At 45.6% G+C, this 21,693-nt stretch overlaps 1 long non-coding RNA gene across 1 annotated transcript; it reads right to left on the bottom strand.

The window, feature by feature from the left end:
- Positions 1-11,869: 11,869 nt before the first annotated feature.
- On the bottom strand, positions 11,870-15,856 carry LOC139060604 (uncharacterized). Its single transcript, XR_011514958.1, has 3 exons — positions 14,633-15,856; positions 13,619-13,693; positions 11,870-13,554 (listed from the first exon to the last, which is right to left on the bottom strand). It is a non-coding gene; the product is annotated as an uncharacterized lncRNA (long non-coding RNA).
- Positions 15,857-21,693: the final 5,837 nt, after the last annotated feature.

The following is a 21,693-nucleotide window of genomic DNA, read 5'->3' as shown; positions in this document are numbered from 1 at the left end:
GGAAACATTCTCGTGTTACGGCGCAAAAAACCCAACATTTTGCAAGCTTTCCCAGCAACATAATCAACATGTCGATGCCAACATAGTCTCGAGGTGATGTACACACCTAAATACTTATTCGAGAACAGTTTCCAATAAGTGGCCGTTTAAGTTATAGACGTAATTAGGTACATTCTTTTTCCTCGTGAAACACATGTGCACTGTTTTTTCCAAATTTATATTCATGTGCCACTGTTCGCACCACCGGTGCAATGTATTTAGGTCTTCCTGCAAAGCAAGCGAATCCTGGGAACTTTGCACTTCTCTGTAGACCACACAGTCATCAGCGAAGAGTCGCATGTGGGAAGTAATATTCTCTGATATGTCGTTAATGAACATTTAAAGCAAACAGCCGCATTTCCAAAAGTAAGTCCTGGAACCATTACGAAGATAAAGAAAGACATCTAGACGAACATGTATAAAAGCGACACCAACGGCCACTGGTTGAACGAGAGTGGGTGCAAGTGGCTCCCATAGTAACCGGATGTATGTGCAGGTCTGGAGTTTCAGTAAGTCGTGCTGTACGCCACGGTGAGAGGTAGCCAGCTCAAACGACGCTCCAAGCGTTTCGAATCAACGGTCTTCTTGTTCAGAACATCGCATCACAATCGTTTGAGAAATGTCACAGTAGAGCACTTTTTTACATGCGGAGCGGTGTTCGTATTTGCAGGTTTCCCTTCAGTAGGGAATTGCTGTACAGGTGGACTAGCGCACCGGAATTGTACTGGCAAATCTACAAGCGAGTCATAGAATCTGTTTAATTGTTGCACTTTGAACAATCATGCTTCTACAAAGGCCACAGCAGAAAAACAGCCTGATGCCGAGTATTTCTGTGCCAGAAAGCAATCAAGAGGCAAGTGCCTAATACGGACGAAGTCGAGTGCATGAATCCACTTTAATAGCTAGCGTAGGCGTTTTATAAACTGTGCAATATTTGTGTGCCATTTCATGTGACATATCTTTTCCGGCCACAAATGTGTGCAGCGAATCTATTTCCATGATTGACTCTGGCCCTGTGGGACCGTTCACGTGCACTTGATGCTGAGTCTTTTATATGTATCCATAAACAGCAGAAATGCGTATCCCTACGAGCATTTTGAAAATTAGACAACATGCACATATGCAATACTGACATAATCTCAAATACCACTAATCATTTGGGACATATTTTCGTTGAGTATACTCGCAAGTAAAATACAATTTTTGTTGGTAAAGTTTCGAGACTGATTTATTTTCTTCTCTAGAAATGGTTCCCCAAAACAAATGTTGGTGCGTATGGTAGCGCCATCTTTGCGGGCTAACCTGGGCTATATATGTTAGTTGCTGTGGCAGCCGCTAGATGGCACTACATGTAAAAAAATACGGCCTTCTAGCTGCGACATGGGACGTAGCGGAAGTGGCTGGGACGTGGCGGATATCTATAAGTGCTGCATTTAGCGACGTGCGATTAACGGTAAACAAATATTCAAGGTTGAATCTGGCTTTTAAGAATGAAATAGTGTCGACAAGTTCCTTTAAGAAGCCCCATAGCGGTAGTTCTTGAGCAAAGTTTGTCGTGACAAAAAGAAAAGGGAGGTGTGACGCAAGACGTGCTCGATTAACTGCGAGAAGGAATGGATGACGGACATTTTTAAGGTAAAATAAGCGCATGACCAATTGTCGCACAAACAAATGCACAAGACCCAGGCCTCCCTTTTCAAGCGGGATAAAAAGGTTGTCCCTTCTCATGGCTTCCCATGATGAATGCCAAATAAAACATGCAAATATTCTATGAAATGCCTGGACATGGACACGTGAGCAGTGCAAGACCTGCAGAACATATAGAAGCTTAGAAGCGAGAAATGTATTGCATGCCTTAGCTCTCGCGAAAATGGAGAGATCACGTCCTTGCCAGGTTGTCACCTTTCGACGGATAGTGGTTATCGTGGACGCCTAATGAGGTCCACTATTACGGAAGTTATCGAGAGGTACTCCAAGATATCGCAACGGAGACTGATTCCAATGAATATTCGCGAATACAGAGGGAGTGAGCGCCCACATGCCTAGCCAAAAGCCTCTACTTTTGTCAAAATTTACAGTAGCTCCTGCAGTCTCACAGAAACGCAGGGTAGCGTTTATTGCCTTGGTAATGCTTGGCTTATCGACGCAAAAGAAGGCAATGTCATCTGCATAAGCTAGCACTTTAATTTCCTCATCGGCATACATATATCCTTTAATGCTCGAGTCGCAAAGCACGCTTAAGCAAAGCGGTTTTAAGTATATGGCGAAGAGTAAAGGTGAGAGCGGACAACCTTGACGAACGGATGACTGTAGTTGTATTATATCTGAGAGGGTACGGTTCACAATTAACTTTGTAGTGCAGTGTTTATAACAAAGTGTTATACCATTGTATAATACATCCCCTAACTGAAGATGTCGCAGTAGTTGGAATAAAAATTCGTGTTGAACCTTATCAAAGGCTTACCAGAATTTTGAACTGTCATTGGACTGTATACTTTCTGTGGAGTTGTTTCTGTTGTATGATCATATGTAATGTAACTGCATCGGTTTGACAGTAACGATAATTCCATGCAATAAAGAAAAAAAAAAGTTGGGACGTGGCGGAAGTGGCTCGCGGACGCTCCTGTGCACGAGGCTTCAGCGACTTCGTAGCTAAGTACTCTTTTATATTTATTAGCTCGTGTTTTGAAGTGTTTTCTTTTGCATGGAGTAGGGGCGCAAATTTTGAATTCTTGGTAGGAGTAGTAAACGCGTGAGTAAACGTACCGGCTTTGTCTAGGTCTGGCGGCTCCCCCGTTAGGCCTAGGTGGTAGGAGGGACCTATTTGATAGGCTTATTTAATTCTTTCAGCTAGCTCTTCGGATGCTTACATGGAGTAGGGAGTGATAATTCTTTAGTTTTGTTTGGGATAGTGGTCGAGGTAGGCTTTGCGTGAGTGATTTGGCGGACGTGCTCGTTGAGCCTAAGGACGTAGGCCTAGCGATGAAACCGAAGAAAGGGAAGGCCGCGGGGGACGCGGAGCAAGTTCAGTGCGACGAGTGCCTGCGCTGGTGCTCCCTCGACGAGACCAGTTTCCAGAGCTTAGCAGACGCGGAGGAGTCTAGCTTTACGTGCAGGCTGTGCGAAGGGGTCAGGGAAGCAGTCCAAAAACTGGAAGGAAATTGGACAGCCAAGTTCGAAGAGCTGAAAGCAGACCTGAGGGAGGAGCGGGAGAAGCGGGTAGCTTTGCAGGCGAAAGTCGCCGAGTTGGTCAAAGTGGAAGCGCTGCAGGCCGCGCAGTTAGTAAGGACCGTGGCCGAGCTTGACGAAGAGAAAGAAAGGAGCGCCGAGCTGAAAAAGCGGCTCGACGCACTTGAGACACGTGCAGCGGAGAATGTCGGGTCAGGACACCAAAGCGGTGGCAAAGACTCAGAAACTGGGCAGACCCTACAGGCGAAGCGGGAGGCAGGGAGCCAAAGCAAGCGGTCGCCAGCTCGCCGCCGGTGAATCGGCGTAGCTATAGTGAAGCAGCGCAACACGTCACGAGTGAGGCGACGCTGCAGCCACAGGAAGCTAGAAAGAGCGGCACCTACCTTGAGGCCACGCGGAAAAAGCAGGAGCACAGGGGAAAATGCCCTTTGTCGAGTCAGCATCACGCGGAAAAGGACACAGGGAAGCAGGGAGAGGTAGCAGAGAGTGAAAGGGTGATTATCGCTGGCGACGCAAACATGGCTGGGCGCTCAAAAGCAATTGTGGAGAGGGTGAAAGGCGACAAAAGAGTGGCGGTGGGCACATTTCCAGGGCGGACACTGAGTGCTGTCATGGAGCGAGCAAAAGAAAAGCTCACGGAAAATGTCCACGTACGCAACCTTGTCGTAGTAGCAGGTGGGCTAAATGACGTCCTAAACAGGAAAGGGCCAGGACTTGCCCAGCGCTTGGCGAAGGGGGTGGACGACTTGCGCGAGCTATCCCCTCAAGTGCAGATCGTGGTGTGCACGGTGCCGGAGGTGCCTGTGCGTGACAGTCATGTACAAGGAGCCGTAATGGCTGCCAATGAGGAAATATGGAAAATGAGCCGAGAGAAGGGCTTAGAGGTTGTCGAAGTAAACAGGGAAGTGAGAAGGTGTGGTGGTTTTAAACGAGATGGGATCCACTTCAATTACAGGCTAGCACGAGAAGTGGGCTGGCGACTTGGGGGTCGCGCTGTTGCTTTTTTAGGGGGCCCGCGGGCGCTCAGGAGGTCAGAGTAGGTAGTAATGAAGAAGGTCCCTTAGGGGAACATCAGCACAGCGTCGCCGTCGATAACAGAAAAAGGAAGAAAGCAAGAACAAGAGCTCGCCATGCAATAGGCTACATAAACATGCAGGGCGGCAGAAGAAAGGAAAAGTGGGCAGAGATTGAGGAGCAAGTAAATGGAGAACAAATAGGGTGTATGCGGTTGTAGAAACGCACCTTAGAGACTCAGAAGAGCCACCAGTTATTGAGAATTATGTTTGGGAAGGGCGCAATAGAACTAAGTCGGAAAGAAAGGGAGGGGGAGTCGGAATGCTCATCCATCAGGGAGCCAAATGGAAAAGAGTAAATGCACAATGTCAAGAGCATCTTTGGTTATCAGGTACAATGAGTGGGAAGAAACTTGGCTGGGAGTTACGTATTTGTGGACCGGAAAAAATTGCGCAGAGAAGAATAAAGAGTTAGTGGAATGCATAAGCGCTGATATCAGAGGTTTCGGGAATGGTGCTGAGATTGTCCAATGAGGTGACATGAATGCCAACGTACAGGATTTAGATGGCTATATCGACAATAACGGGAAGTCAATGCTAGACCTTTGCGAGCAACATAACTTCGTGATCGTGAATACAGGGCCTAAGTGTGAAGGACAGATCACGTGGGAAGTGGGAAACCGGCAATCGACCATTGATTACTGTCTGATGACAAGGAATTCATGATAAGTTGAGAGAAATGGTCATCGATGAGGAAGGGTTTGGCAGCATAGGGAGTGACCATAAACGCATCATTCTGAAAATGGGATATGTAGTTGGGAAAGAGAGCAAGAAAAGCACAACGGCCAGTCCAAATTTGAACGCTGAACAAATAGCAAATATAGTCAGTAGAGTTGAAGAAGAACTTGGCAAGTGGCCAAGTAAGGAGTGGGAATATGGTGAGCTTCTAAGTGTAATAACGACAGAAATACGGAAAGAGAAACAACATGTTCGTTGGAAAGGAAAAAAGAAACCGAAAAGCTGGTGGAACAAGGAGATACGAGAAGCGATCGCCGAACGACAGAAAGCATCTCGAGAGCACAGGCAGGCAAAGAAGGCGCAGTTGCCACAGGATGAAGTAACCAGTAAATGGGAAATATACCGGGAGAAAAAGTCTATGGTTCAAATACTGGTGCAAGCAAAATTAAAAGGTGAAAGTGAACGTTGGTTGTCAGAAATACGTGAGAAAAAGAAGGCCGCACCTAGAATATTTTGGAACCACATAAAATTATTAGGCAGGAAGTCAGCAACAATACAACAACATATCCTAGACGAAGATGAAAACAGACTGGAAGGAGAAGCGGCAATAAATTACATCCGAAACGCAACAGCCGAATCCTTCCAAGGCAATGACGAGGTTGTACTTGAGGAAAAAATAGCATGAAAGAGACCCAAGTGGAAAAGGAGCTGGTGCTGACAAATTTAAACTGGAAGAAAGCGGAAGAGAAAATTCCTAAGCACACAGCCACAGGGCTAGACGAGGTTCCCGTTAGGCTGATAAATGAACTAGGACCAAAAAGTAAGGAAGCTCTGCTGAAAGCAGGGGAAAAATTTTAATAATAATATGTGGAGTTTTACGTGCCAAAACCACTTTCTGATTATGAGGCACGCCGTAGTGGAGGACTCCGGAAATTTTGACCACCTGGGGTTCTTTAACGTGCACCTAAATCTAAGCACACGGGTGTTTTCGCCCCCATCGAAATGCGGCCGCCGTGGCCGGGATTCGATCCCGCGACCTCGTGCTCAGCAGCCCAACACCATAGCCACTGAGCAACCACGGCGGGTGGAAAAAAATTTTAAGAGATAGACGAATACCAGACAGTTGGCGACAAAGTAGAATGAATCTAATTTATAAAGGTAAAGGGGAGAAAGACAGAATTCACTCGTATAGACCGTTAACCATTATATCGGTAATATACACGCTAGCAATGCAGGCAATCAAATTAAAGCTTCAAGCATGGGCAGAGAATAATGGCATTTTGGGAGAGCTTCAGGATGGCTTCAGAATAGGCAGGCGTTTGGATGACAACTTGTTTATTCTTACTTATATTGAAATATCAAAAGCAGAAAGCAGACCGTTGTATGTGGCCTTTTTGGACATTACAGGAGCATACGACAACGTAGACCGCAACATTTTGTGGGATATTCTGGAAGGGGAAGGCTTAGGTAACGATTGTCTACAGCTTTTGAGAGAGATTTACCTAGAAAATACCTTTTGCGTTGAATGGGAAGGGATGAGGAGCGCGGAGAAAGTTCAAATCAACAAGGGACTGAGGCAGGGGTGCCCTTTATCCCCGCTGCTGTTTATGATGTACATGGCGAGGATGGAGAGGGCGCTGGAAGGAAGTAATATCGAGCTTAATCTCTCATACAAACAGGCAGGTACAGTAACAGAGCAGCAACTCACAGGTTTATTTTATGCGGACGACATTGTGTTGCTCGCTAACAAGCAAAGTGATTTGCAATGTCTGGTTAATATCTGTGGGCAGGAAGGCAACAATTTAGGTTTGAAATTTAGTGTTAGAAAATCAGGTGTTATGGTATTCAATGAAAACAGTGAACAGACAGTGGAGATACAGGGCCAAAAAATACCTCGGGTAACAGAATATAAATGCCTTGGTATATGGATAAACGAAGGCAATGGATATATGGAAGCACAGGAAAAAACCATAACAGTGAAGGTGAAGAGAAATGCAGCCATAATGAAGCACAGAGCGCTATGGGGATACAATAGGTACGAGGTCCTACGAGGTGTGTGGAAAGGAGTAATGGTTCCAGGACTTACTTTTGGAAATGCGGTTGCTTGCTTTAAATCAGGGGTACAATCAGGGCTCGACGGGAACCAATGGTCAGTGGGTCGGCTCGCATTGGGCGCTCACGGGAAGACTACAAATGAAGCTGTGCAGGGGGATATGGGCTGGACAAGTTTTGAAGAGAGGGAAGCTCGCAGTAAAATTGAGTATGAAGAACGGCTGAGGAATATGGAAGAAAGTAAATGGGCTGGGAGAGTGTTCATGTATCTGTACAGGCAAAACATTGATTCACAGTGGAGGAAAAGAACTAGGAAGCTTACCAGCAAGTATGCGGCCTGTGGGGTGGGTAACACAGCGACAAAGAAGGTCAAGCGGAAAGTTAGAGAGGCTGAATTAATCTCATGGGTGGCGGCAATGGAAAAGAAACCTGCCATGAGTAACTACTTAAGAGGAAAAAACGAAATCAGGAAAGAAACCATTTATCATAACTCAAAGGGAAGCTCTTACTTTTCGAAGCGAGATCGGGATGCCTTAGAACACGCACCTATAAAGCGAGATATAAGAAGGAAGAAGAAGCATGTGCTTGCTGCGGTTAAGCTAGGGAAACGATGGAGCATATTTTATTAGAATGTGAAGACGTCTACCCAGCGGTCGATTTAGGCACCACTGGCCTCCTTGAAGCCCTTGGGCTCAGCGGGAGCAGTGGTAAAGCAAACAGGTCCGCAATAGACATTAGTAAGAGGCGATTGGAGGATTGGTGGAAGAAAAGTAGGGAAACGACAAAAGACGGAGACGTACAAAAACACAGTTCGCAATAGGGGATCAGAAAATTTGGACGTGTTTGTTCATAGTGTTTTTTTTCTTTTCTTTTTTCATTGGTTAACGTGGGTAGTGTATCTGGCAGCATAGCAGCAAGAGCTTGGTGGCGCAACCCACCGCCCCGTTCCAAAGGGGACGCTCATAACATCCATCCATCCATCCATCCATCCACGTCGCTTATAGTTTTATTTATTTATTTATTTATCACAATACCCAGAGCACCCGTAGGCATTACAGCGGGGGGGAAAAGGAAACAAAGAACCAATAAATAAAGCAGGCAAAACATAACATATACCCGGAATGCTGTCATACTCGCACATACACACAAAAACACTATCTTACTTCAGTGGGCGTATACAGTTTGAAAATACATCATTTGATAGAATCATTGCGACATCGGATGGTAGCTTGTTCCATTGGCTTATGGTTCTGGGGAAAAATGACATTTTAAACGCTTCAGTTTTGCAGGCTATTTCTTTAACCTTATTTTCATGGTCCAGCCATTGAGAAACGTAATCAGGCTTGGAAAAATATTTCCCGGGATTTATACCTGTTCGAGAGTGGAATATGTTATGAAAGAGTTTCAGTCTGAAATATTTCCTGCGTTGCTGAAGTGGCTCCCCACTGAGGCTTTCTTTTGCTCTTGAAACACTGAAATTCCTAGTGTAGTTTGAATAAACAAAACGAACGGCTATGCTTTGAATTCTTTCTAAACTGTTGACGTCACCTGCCGTCCACGGATCCCACACAGCACATGCATAATCCAGAACCGATCGGACATTTGATTTGTACAATGATACCTTTGTCTCCAGTGGCAACTTTTTTGCATTTCTGCGCAGGAAACCTAGAATGCGGCATGCTTTACTTGTGATATGATCAATGTGACGGCTCCAAAAAAGTACAGGTGTGAAATAAACGCCGAGATGTTTGTGCTCCTGAACCGATATTATCATGGTGGAATTTAAAGAGTAACAGAAGTCATGAGGGGTTCTTTTCCTCGAGAAACGCATATGAACGGTTTTTTTTTCATGTTAATGTGCATATGCCACTTGTTGCACCACTCATTTACCTTGTACAGGTCATATTGTAAAACATTGCAGTCATGGGTAGTATGAATAGTCCTGTACAAAACACAATCATCGGCAAATAGCCTGATTTGCGATGAAATACCGGAGCAAATATCATTTATATAGATAAGAAATAAAAGTGGTCCTATGACTGATCCTTGGGGCACTCCGGAGGACACATCAACTTCACGGGATGTTTTGCCATTAAGCACAACTTTTTGTTTTCTTAAATTTAAGTATTCTTTTATCCAGTTAACAACCGTACTGTTTATATTATATATTTCTAATTTTTCTATAAGTAAAGAGTGAGGGACAACATCGAACGCCTTCTTAAAATCTAGAAACAAACAGTCAACAGAAAAACCCTTGTCCAAAGCTCCTGCTAAATCATTCGTCAGCTCAAGCAACTGTGTTGTACAGGAAAATCCACTGCGAAATCCATGCTGCTGGGGGCTGAGCAAAGAGTGCACGTTCATGTGGCTCATAACATTACTGTAAAGCACATGCTCAAGTATCTTACATGAAACGCTAGTAAGCGAGATAGGCCGGTAATTCAAAACACCACTTCGCGGTCCATCCTTATGCACAGGGACGACATTGGCAAGTTTCCAGTCATCTGGTAAAGATATTTCTAGTAAAGATTTAGTAAAAATTACACACAGATATTTGGACACCTCCCGTGGGCACAAAGAAAACAGTGCTGGTGACAAAGCGTCTGGCCCTTTAGACGGATTCACTGTTCTGAGAGCTGCCTCTATTCCTCGTTGGTCAATCATGATATCGTCCATGGGCTCAACCACCACTTGGGTGGATCGCGCCACAGTGTTTTGAGTGTCAACACGAGCAGCATACACAGAACTGAAAAACGAGATAAAGCACTCGGCTTTTTCAATGTCGTTATGGATGGTAGCACCGTCGCTATCAAGAGCAGGTATTCATAATACATCTTTACTGTTCATTTTAAAGAATTGCCACAGTTTTTTCGGTCTTTTCTGTATACAGGTGGAACGTGCTAAAGTATTTATCTTTGGCTGTCTGCGTAGCTACCTTCATCTCTTCAGTTTTGTTTTTGAGTTTATCTTTAAGCTTCAACGAAGGGTTTTGCTTATAAGCAGCGTAAACGTGAGCTCTCTGCCTGGCCTTGCATTTCACCTGTCGAGAACACCACGGCTTACTTTTGCGCCATAGAGTTACTATACTAACTCTAGAGGACAAGCTACCCATAGGGCCCATGCATTGAAACACGGAGGAAGGAAACTAAGGAGAGGCCCTACTCCCTCCGCGCGCTAGGAGAAAAGTGTGGCGGAAATGACGTAGTAGGTTCTCATTCTTTTGCTGCTTTTAAATTTTTTTTTTGCTGTATGGCCACGTCTTTTCGGCCACAATGGCGGCGTTGTTATGGTTTTGAGCGCTCACACGTGTTGCTCTGGTAGGTTTCGTGCCGTGGCAAAGGCGCTGTGTGGGCGGGTTTGCGTTAGTCACCGTGTCTTGTTGCGCTGTGTTACCTGCACCGTGCTCTGCCGGATGTTGCGCGAGCGCGCGCGCTCCGCGCGCGAAACCACGCGCAGCGCGGCGTGGTTTCGCGAAAGTTGTAAACAAGAGAGGAGGGCGGCTCAAAAGGCGTAGCATCGCCATGAGCAACGCCAACTTCTGGCTTCACTTTTGCTTCACAAAGAGTGACGTCAGGGCCTCTCAGTTTCCTTCCTCCGTGCATTGAAATCAGGAACCGCAAAAGCGCCGCCATGTTGTTACGCGCCGAGGTTGCCACCTCCTGAGACGCTTGCTAGACTTGGCGACTGTAGTCAGTTTTAATCCGGCAACCATAGCAGAGTAGCAGCATGGCTACTAGCAGCATGGCATAGCAGAGTAGCAAAGGCTAGGTGGCGCCAGCCGCCGCCCGTTACAAAGGGTATAGCCGCCATCCATCCATCCATCCATCCATCCATCCGGCGTCTCGCTTGGAGTGTCGTGATGTGTGCGTGCAGCCTTGTGTTTGGGCAATGCCTGCTTTACCAGATGTCCGCCGCGTTGCTCGCTTTCCCATTGTAGCGGCGGTTCCCTAGTTGACGTTAGTTCAGCAAAAATTCCGTGAGGGGGCACTTGTTGCCTTTGCAACTTCCGGCGGATGTGGCAGCGGTGGCTGTAGCGGGCGTCTTCGCGGGCCTCCGAGACGGTAGCAGATGCCACTTTAATCTCAAATGCCGCAGAACGTGATTGCAAGTTGCAGGCGTTCGCCATGAGAGGCGCTCGTTGCCTTTTCGCGGAGGAGAGAAAAGGGAGAGAGCCCAAAACCGAGCTACCGGACGACGCGGCAGGCATCTAGTAAGGGAGGCATTGGTTTGGGCTTTATAAGTTGGTTAATTATTCTATGCTGCGGGACGGTGTGGGTGGGGTCCATCTTGGCCGTACGGGTGGCAGTTATGCAACCGAGGGATGATCCTGTTGAAGTTTCCGGCGGTATGCGGTTTTCAGCGGTCACGTCTTTTGCAAAAGTGTCACTCGATGAGGTTACGAGCTCGAAGCTGTGGTCAGGATTCCTCGTTGGCGTTCCGTAATTCTCTTCGCACGGGCGCGGTATGTTGCAAAAGCCGCTTTCGCGATCTATCGTCGTGACGATAAATCGGGTTTTTTAATTATAAGTACTGATCCAGCTGTAGGGCACATGTAAACGACCAACGGAAATCTCAGGAGAGCACCTTAGATTATAATAAAGCAGGCGGCGCAGGAACTCCATGGCACCCAAGGGACAGCGGGGAGATTAAAGCTCGAAGCAGAACGGCATAGAGTTACTATACTGACTCTAGAGGACAAGCTACCCATAGGGCCCATGCATTAAAATCGGGAACCTCAAGAGCGCCGCCATGTTGCTACGCGCCGAGGTTGCCAGCTCCTGAGACGCTTGCTAGACTTGGTGACAGTAGTCAGTTTTAATCCGGCAACAGTAGCAGCATGGCGTCTCGTTTGTAGTGTCGAGATGTGTGCGTGCAGCCGTGTGTTTGGGCTTTACAAGTTGGTTCTTTATTCTATGTTGCGGGACGGTGTGGGTGTGGTTCATGTTGGCCGTACAGGTGGCAGTTATGCAACCGAGGGATGATCCTGTTGAAGTTTCCGGCGGTATGCGGTTTTCAGCGGTCACGCCTGTTGCAGGAGTGTCACTCGACGAGGTTACGAGCTCGAAGCTGTGGTCCAATTCCTCGTTGGCGTTCCGTAATTCTCTTCGCACGGGCGCGGTATGTTGCAAAACCCGCTTTCGTGATCTATCGTCGCGATGATAGATCGGGTTTTTTTTTTGTTATTATGAGTACTGATCCAGCTGTAGGGCACATGTAACCGACAAACGGAAGTCTCAGGAGAGCGCCTGAGATTGTAATAAAGCAGGCGGCGCAGGAACTCCAGGGCACCCAAGGGACAGTGGGGGGATCAAAGCTCGAAGCAGAACGGTATGTAGGGTGGGTCCGCGGCAGGTGTGTGCCAGAGTGTTCGCACGGACAGCTCCCCTGGCACGCGCAGCAGTGCCTCGCAAGGTCGAGATACCTTAAAGGCACCTGCGCCCATGATCTTTCTTTTGCTTCGGTGCAGTGAGCATGATTAAGGAGAATAATATGGAGGGCATCCGGTGCAGTCGCGAATGCGTCATGGCAAATGTAGCTCGAGTCGCCTGGCGTGTGTAGTAATATCAGAGTTGGTTGTATGAACTTTATGCATAATAGGCTTTGTTACGGTACCTTAACGGAATGGGTCTAGAGGACGGTGTTGGTACATTTCTTCGTACCGCCTTAATCCTATACCCCCCACTACAATCACGCACACATGCCCCATTTTTTTATGTATACATACAATTCCTTGCCATGACGGATCATAGCCTCCTTTATTTTTGAAAAATAGAGGAGGCTATGGACGGATTGACCAGTTCAAGTTGTCAACTTGTCAGTAACTGTCATAGGAATCACTGTAATAAACACAATTCCACGATCGGATTGTTTACTTTCATTTTTTGTTGTAACACTGAGGGCTACATAGAACTTTATTTTGTATATGTGAGAGAAGTATGTGGATATCACGAGGTTAAGCCAATGTGCGATACACAGACAAAGCAGCTGCTACAACATGAACTGCATTGAGGGCCACACAACACATACGTAATTAAAGGTGCAAAATATAGGGGGAAGCTTCAAAATACGCTCTGTAGCACTGCAAAGTATAACATATATTGTATGTGTACAATAAATGTTCAAAAATACAATGCATCAATGTACCATTTGCCTTCAAGTTTATTATGATGTTCAAGTTTACTGAAGTTTATTATGAGCATATGTACAACAGGGATCAACCAACACACCCGCAGTCGAGGTGGCTGTTCGAGGTGTGCTGGCTGCCTCAGTGTAAGAAAAAGAAATTGGGTAAATGTCGACACCAGTGCCACTGCTTCTTGCCTCTGACCTGCACGTGCCTCTGCGGCATCTTTGTGCACAAGTGTGCTGGCGTGGTGAGGCGTAGGAGTCATCCGAGAGAAAGAGTATTGTTTACATGGAGGAGTGGCTGTTCACATTGCCTGTCACTTTCCCTCAAATGTTTCCTTGGCGACTAGGGTGACACACCCGCAGTCAAGGTGGCTGTTCGAGGTGTGCTGGCTGCCTAAACGAAATAAAAAGAAATTAGATGAATGTCGATACCAGTGCTATTGCTTATTGCCTCTTACCTGCATTTGCCTCCACGGCCTCTTGGATTGCGGAGTCTGTATGAGGGAGCTGCTGTGGCTAGGCGTAGGCATTGTCTAAGCAAAAAGAAAAGGCCATTTAAATGGGGAATTATGGAAATAAATGCAGTTATGTCTGCTTCTTGCACTCTTCTTGCCTAAAAGTTTTCAAACATAGTGTCCAGAACACACCAGCACTTTGACTGCTTCTGCTTTTTACCTGCAGGTGTTGTTGCGAGATCCTTAGTATGGCTGCGTGCAGCATTGTAACACTTGGTGGAGGCATTTGAAGTGGTAGCCAAAAATATAATTTGTCTGCACGAATGCTTTCAATTTCTAAATGCAGTGGTAACTATCACTATTGGTGCAAGGCCCCCCCACATCTATGCGGCAAGTGCCATAGCTCGAAACTGAATTGTTCCTTTATGTTTCACAAGGCATCTGATATGTCCACATTAGATGTAATGTGTTTGTTTTTATTTATCCCAGTGTGGAGAGAGCATCATTAAATGGCTGAAGTACTATAGCGCCAAACAGACGACACAAGAAGAGACACGGACGAGCGCTTATGTCCGTGTCTCTTCTTCTTGTGTCGTCTGTTTGGCGCTATAGTACTTCAGTAATATGCACCAACTAGCCCAACAAAACGTTCTGCTGAAATATCATTAAATGTTTTGTTTATTTTTGCGTGTCTTGTTTTTTGGTTTATTTCTGAATTTATCATGATGCTAAAGTGACTTATGTAATGGCAATCAGCTTTTGTTTTGCAGAAAAACAATGCATTTCCTGACCCATTGTTTGACATCCCCCACTCGCATAATTTTGCAGAGTATTCTACCTATACTGACTTGCTTGACCTCCACTAAAGGGTCTTGCATTTTTAAATACGACTCTTTCCTTAAAATCATTCGACACTTCTCATAATTTCTGTACCTTGGGCTTCTGATACTCTGCATTCACTATTTTTGCTTGTTTCTGACTAGAAATGTCTTCTTTAATTTAGAGCTTAAATTTTACCTTTGGAACACACGGAAGGGCTTGCCATTGCATATCTGCATAAAAGGGAAACATGTTTCATTAAACATTTGCAAAATCCCATTGAAGATTGATGAATGCAGCTTGCAGTGTGATATGACTGAATGAGCCATAAAAGTAACTCATCTCACTTGGTAAATGAAAGCACATATTAGTGTGATGCACAAGATACGTTACACTAACGTGGTGGGTTCTCTTGCTTATAAAGCAAAATAATCGGTGCGCGAGAAAAAAATTATTTTTGCATAACCCTTGTACACACTGACTTAAGGAAAATGAGCTGGAGCTGTCCACATGATGTACTTATTTTACCTGCGAGTATGGTCAACAAAAAAGTGTCCCAGCTGCTTAGTGGTATTCCGGATTATGTCAGTATTGCATATGTGCCTGTTGTCGAAAATAATTGAATTTTGAAAGTGCTCGCAGGGATCTGATGTGCATATCTGCAGTTTATGGGTACATGTAAAAGACTCAGCATCAAGTGCAAGTGAACGGTCCCACAGGCCCGGAGTCGATCATGCAAATAGATTCGCTGCACAAATTTGTGACCAGAAAAGATATGCCACATGAAATGGCATGCAAGGAAGTGTTGAAAATATTGCACAGTTAATAAAACGCCTAAGCTATTAATATGTGGCTTGATGCACTCGTTATGCAAAACGGAGGTGAGGCGTGCAGACAGGAAACAAGAGTAGAGTATTTACAAGCAAACAACACGCGCGCCGCCCACTTCTCTACTCTTGTGTCCTGTCTGCACGCCTCACCTCTGTTTTGCATAATGAATCCTTACGAACTAGCTCAGCTTTCTGTCGTTCTAAGTCTCGATGCACTCTATTTCGTCCGCATTAGGCGCTCGCCTCTTGATTACTTCGTGGCACAGAAATACTCGGTCATCAGGCTGTTTTTCTGCTGTGGCCTTTGTAGAAGCATGATTGTTCAAAGTGCAACAATTAAACAGATTCTTTGAGTTGCTTGTGGCTTCGCCAGTACAATTCCGGTGCGCTGGTCCGCCTGTCCAGCAATTTCCTACTGAAGGGAAACCTGCAAATAAAAACACCGCTCCGCATGCAGAAAAATGCTCTACTGTGACGCTTCTCGAACGATTGTGATGTACCACAAGAGCTGCCTACTCGCGTGATATTCTCAACAAGGAGATAAATTCGTTTACTTACATGTGAAGGTATATGCCAGACCACTTCGGTGGCACATAAGGCACGAGTGTGTCATAGCGTCCGATGTCGACGCGCGATCGCATGTCAAACGAAACTACTACGCATCCAAAAAACAGATTCGAAACCGAAATTCGCGTCATCCTTTATTGCATGAATGCGTACATCGTGATTTACATAAGTCACGGACTTAGCGATCGCTTTCTGTAAACTTAATATTAACGTACCACCTTCATAAAGCCATCAGGTATGCGTTTTTAGGTGACAAAGCATAAGGTGACCTGTACTTGTTCTCAGCTCTTTCAATAGTAATTGCGCTGGCCACATTGACCAGTAGCAACAGGGCGGCGCCCTAGAGGTTCCCACTTTTCCGGCCCAGCTTTTCCTCTAGAGTTGTTCTACTAACTCTATGCAGAACGGTACGTAGGTTGGGGCCGCCGAGGCAGGTGTGTACCAGGGAGTGTTCGCTCGGACAGCTCCCCTGGGACGCGCAGCAGTGCCTCGCAAGATCGAGATACTTTAAAGGCACCTGCGCCCATGATCTTTCTTTTGCCTCGGTGCAGTGAGCACGATTAACGAGAATAATATGGAGGGCATCCGGTGCAGTCGCGAATGCGTCATGGCAAATGTAGTTCGCGTCGCCTGGCGTGTGTAGTAATATAAGAGTTGGTTGTATGAACTTTATGCATAATACGCTTTGTTACGGTACAGTCGAGCGCGATTCGAAGGTGATCGCGCGAGCGTCGACCGGGAACGCGAACAGCACCATGGCCCAGAATTCTCTGCCGAGGCGAGGGAGGTATCAGGCCTGCTTCCCTCACTCTTTTTGCTGTTCCTTCAGCAGCCGTCACTCCCTGCTGGGTTATCAGTTTCTTTCTTTTTCTTTTTTTTTGGTTCTGCGAACAGGCAGTGATCGCAGTGCGCACGACGTATTCTACGGTATTATCTGAAATTGGACGTTACGAAGCTGTATCTAGCCTATGTAACGTCATTGCTGCTGAGCCGGGAAGAATGGGTGACCAAGAACATTAGCTTAAGCCCGCGAAGATACGAGAGGCGCTATTCTGGACATTCCGCCATTTTCTTCGGTGCGTGACGTAGGCGCGACGCAAACAAAATGGCGCTGGTGGCCCAGTTTTGCTTACGTAACGTGACGCCAACTTGACGTTTCGCCTAAGAAACTGAAATGAAGACACTGAATGTAGCGTTATCGGTAAAGCAAAACAGTTTTCCTCCGCAGTAAAAATAAAGCAGCTATCTCAAAGCGTATGATTGTTCCGTCGAAAACGCTTCGCGCTTCCGTCGTCTGCTGCGTACAAGCCGTCATCTGCTTCAATAGCTAGGATGCGTGTCCCCGGGAAATGCAATGAGTCATCGCATGTTGGCGCCAACGCGCTTGTTTTCTTGCTTGAGACAACATAAGCGACCTACCAGTGGTGATGCGCGCACGTTCTAGGCCACGTTATCGCTATTTCGTGAAACGCAAGTGACTCAGCCCGACTCGGCTGGCTGAGAAACGGCCGAATATCACCGATAGCGTTGCGGGCGCCAGAGATAACCACTAGCGCGACGCAAGCGCCGGCGCTGCCATTTCTTGTTCATTTCGCTGGTTACTCGCACCGCGAGAGGAAACTTCAAGGCGCCGCCTTGCGTACATTTCTTTTTATAAATTAGAAAGAGGCCGTTGTCATAACGTCTGATTGTGCGAAAAGGCATTAATCTCGATTACAATACAAATGCAGCAGTGAAAAGTGGACAACATTGCTGAAAGTTTGCTATGTTCAACCAATATTATTTTGTATAAACGCGTTCTTTAAAAAAATGATGGCCCCAAACACAAATGCCAACACCACCCGAGAGCGATGCAAATACTATGAGCACGCGTTATGAACAAAATATTTTCGTGGCGCCAAACGATGGGGAAAATGTGGCGATACGCATTCCTCTCGGCTGCCATTGCATATGGCTGCTCATTAGCATAATTCGCGCGGCTCGTCGCAGCAAAAATTATGGCGGAAAATCTCAGCAATGGCGGCCCAGTGCAACGTCACGCATCGTCAAAATGACGATTACGAAACAGCCCTTCCTGTGACGCTCCTCACGAGATATTCCTTCAGCCAATCAGCAAGCTGGCATGGCGCATATCTTGAATCGCCACCACATATTCGCGCAATCGCAGATGCATTGCACTGGCTTCTGCACGCTACCGCTCACATTCTTTTTGAAGCACTAACATCACAATATATCTGCTAAGGACCAAAAAAATGTATTAGTCCATAAAATTTGCAGCTTCACGTCACGTTTCGTCATCTTGATGAAAACGCAAAATGACATTTCGCAAAACTTCCGTTTCCCGGCAAAAATTTCTAGGCACGTGAGCTCGCCACAGCCAATAAGAGAGTAAACATGGCGGATAATGGCGGCTGTGCAGCCGCCATGCGTGTCCAGAATAGAGCCCGAGGTAACCAAGTCCACACTTTATCGCAACAAATGGAAAGCGTAGAATAGAGAGAAAGGGCGGTGAGTTTGTCGCGGGGTGATGGTTGTTGTATGTAACAGCGAACGAGGGAGAGAAGAGTGCGAAATCATGATTTTTCCTGTCCCGAAACCGGCCGCCAGGTGCCTGGAGTGCTGGGCTGGTTGACGCTCGCGCGATAACCTTCAAATCGCGCTCGACTGTACCTTAACGGACTGGGTCTAGAGGACGGTGTTGGTACATTTCTTCGTACTGCCCTAATCCTATACCCCCCACTACAAACACGCACACATACCCCATTTTTTTATGTATACATACAATTCCTTGCTATGACGGATGATAGCCTCCTTTATTTTTGAAAAATAGAGGAGGCTATGGACGGACTGACCAGTTCAAGTTGTCAGCTTGTCAGTAACTGTCATAGGAATCACTGTAATAAACACAATTCCACGACCGGATTGTTTACTTTCATTTTTCGTTGTAACACTGACAACTGCATAGAACTTTATTTGTATATGTGAGAGAAGTATGTGGATATCACGAGCTTAAGCCAATGTGCGATACACAGACAAAGCAGCTGCTACAACATGAACTGCATTGAGGGCCACACAACACATGCGTAATTGAAGGTGCAAAATATAGGGAAAAGCTTCAAAATACGCTCTGTAGCACTGCAAAGTATAACACATATTGTATGTGTACAATAAATGTTAAAAAAACAATGCATCAATGTCCCATTTGCCTTCAAGCTTATTATGAAGTTCAGGTTTACTGAAGTTTATTATGAGCATATGTACAACAGGAATCTACTGACACACCCGCAGTCAAGGTGGCTGTTCGAGGTGCGCTGGCTGCCTCAGTGTAAGAAAAAGAAATTGGGTCAATGTCGACACCAGTGCCACTGCTTCTTGCCTCTTACCTGCACGTGCCTCCGCGGCATCTTTGTGCACAAGTGTGCTGGCGTGGCAAGGCGTAGGAGTCATCCGTGAGAAAGAGTATAATTTACATGGAGAAGTGGCTGTTCACATTGCCTGTCGCTTTCCCTCAAATGTTTGCTTGGCGACTAGGGTGACACACCCGCAGTCAAGGTGGCTGTTCGAGGTGTGCTGGGTGTATAAACGAAAGAAAAAGAAAGAAATTAGATGAATGTCAATACCAGTGCTATTGCTTCTTGCCTCTTACCTGCATTTGCCTGCACGGCCTCTTGGTTTGCGGAGTCTGTATGAGGGAGCTGCTGTGGCTAGGCGTAGGCATTGTCTAAGCAAAAAGAAAAGGCCATTCAAATGGGGAATTATGGAAATAAATGCAGTTGCTATGTCTGCGTCTTGCCAAAAATATAAAGAATTATCCTTGTCTACATGAATGCTTTCAATTTCTAAATGTAGTGGTAACTATCACTCTTACTGCAAGGCCCCCCACATCTATGCGACAAGTGCCATAGCTCGAAACTGAATTTTTCCTTTAGTATTTCACAAGGCGTCTGATATGTCCACATTAAATGTGATGTGTTTGTTTTTATTTATCCCACTGTGGAGAGAGCATCATTAAATTGTTTTTTATTTTTGCGTGTCCTGTTTTTGGTTTATTTCTGAATTTATCAAGCAGCAGTCTCATGATGCTAAAGTGACTTATGTAATGGCAATCAGCTTTTGTTTTGCAGAAAAACAATGCATTTCCTGACCCATTGTTTGACATCCCCTCACTCGCATAATTTTGCAGAGTATTCTACCTATATTGACCTGTTTGACCTTTCCTTAAGGTCAAGCAAGTCCTTTCCTTAAAATCATTCGACACTTCTCATAATTTCTGTACCTTGGGCTTCCGCTCGATACTCGATACTCTGCATTCACCATTTTTGCTTGTTTCTGACTAGAAATGTCTTCTTTAATTTAGAGCTTAATTTCTACCTTTGGAACACACGGAAGGCCTTGCCATTGGATATCTGCATAAAAGGGAAACATGTTTCATTAAACACTTGCAAAATCCAATTGAAGGTTGATGAATGCAGCTTGCAGTGTGATATGACTGAATGAGCCATAAAAGTAACTCATCTCACTTGGCAAATTAAAGCACATATTAGTGTGATGCACAAGATACGTTACACTAACGTGGTGGGTTCTCTTGCTTATACAGCAAAATAATCGGTGCGCGAGAAAAAAAATATTTTTGCATTCCCCTTGTACACACTGATTTAAGGAATATGAGCTGGAGCTGTCCACATTATCTACTTATTTTACCTGCGAGTATGGTCAACAAAAATGTGTCCCAGCTGCTTAGTGGTATTCGAGATTATGTCAGTATTGCATATGTGCCTGTTGTCTAAAATAATTGAATTTTGAAAATGCTCGCAGGGATCTGATGTGTATATCTGCAGTTCATGGATACATGTAAAAGACTCAGCATCAAGTGCAAGTGAACGGTCCCACAGGCCCGGAGTCGATCATGCAAATAGATTCGCTGCACAAATTTGTGACCAGAAAAGATATTCCATATTATGCCTAAGGGCACGCTTTCGAATTAAAAAAAAGATATTTCACATAAAATGGCTGCGAGCAAGTGTTGAAAATATTGCACAGTTAATAAAACGCGCCTACGCTATTAATATGTGGGTTGATGAACTCGTGCAAAACGGAGGTGAGGCGTGCAGACAGGACACAAGAGTAGAGTATTTACAAGCAAACAACACGAGCGCCGTCCACTTCTCTACTCTTGTGTCCTGTCTGCACGCCTCACCTCTGTTTTGCATAATAAATCCTTACCAACTAGCTCAGCTTTCTGTCGTTCTAAGTCTCGATGCAGTCGATTTCGTCCGCATTAGGCACTCGCCTCTTGATTACTTCGTGGCATAGAAATACTCGGCATCAGGCTGTTTTTCTGCTGTGGCCTTTGTAGAAGCATGATTGTTCAAAGTGCAACAATTAAACAGATTTTTTGAGTTGCTTGTGGCTTCACCAGTACAATTCCGGTGCGCTGGTCCGCCTGTCCAGCAATTTCCTACTGATGCGAAACTTACAAATAAAAACACCGCTTTGCGTGTAGAAAAATGCTCTACTGTGACGCTTCTCAAACGATTGTGATGCACCACAAGAGCTGCCTACTCGCGTGATATTCTCAACAAGGAGATACATTCGTTTACTTACATGTGAAGATATATGCCAGAGCACTTCGGGGCTTCGATGGCACATAAGGCACGAGTGTGCCATAGCGTCCGATGTCGACGCGCGATCGCATGTCAAACCTAAACTGTACGAAACTACTACGCACCCAAAAACAGATTCGAAACCGAAATTCACGTCATCCTTTATTGCATGAATGCGTACATCGTGATTTACATAAGTCACGGACTTCGCGATCGCTTTCTGTAAACTTAATATTAACGCACCACCTTCATAAAGCCA

The sequence above is a fragment of the Dermacentor albipictus genome, chromosome 5, assembly GCF_038994185.2.
Source record: "Dermacentor albipictus isolate Rhodes 1998 colony chromosome 5, USDA_Dalb.pri_finalv2, whole genome shotgun sequence".
NCBI lineage: Eukaryota > Metazoa > Arthropoda > Arachnida > Ixodida > Ixodidae > Dermacentor > Dermacentor albipictus.
This window is presented reverse-complemented; position numbering and strand designations above follow the sequence as displayed.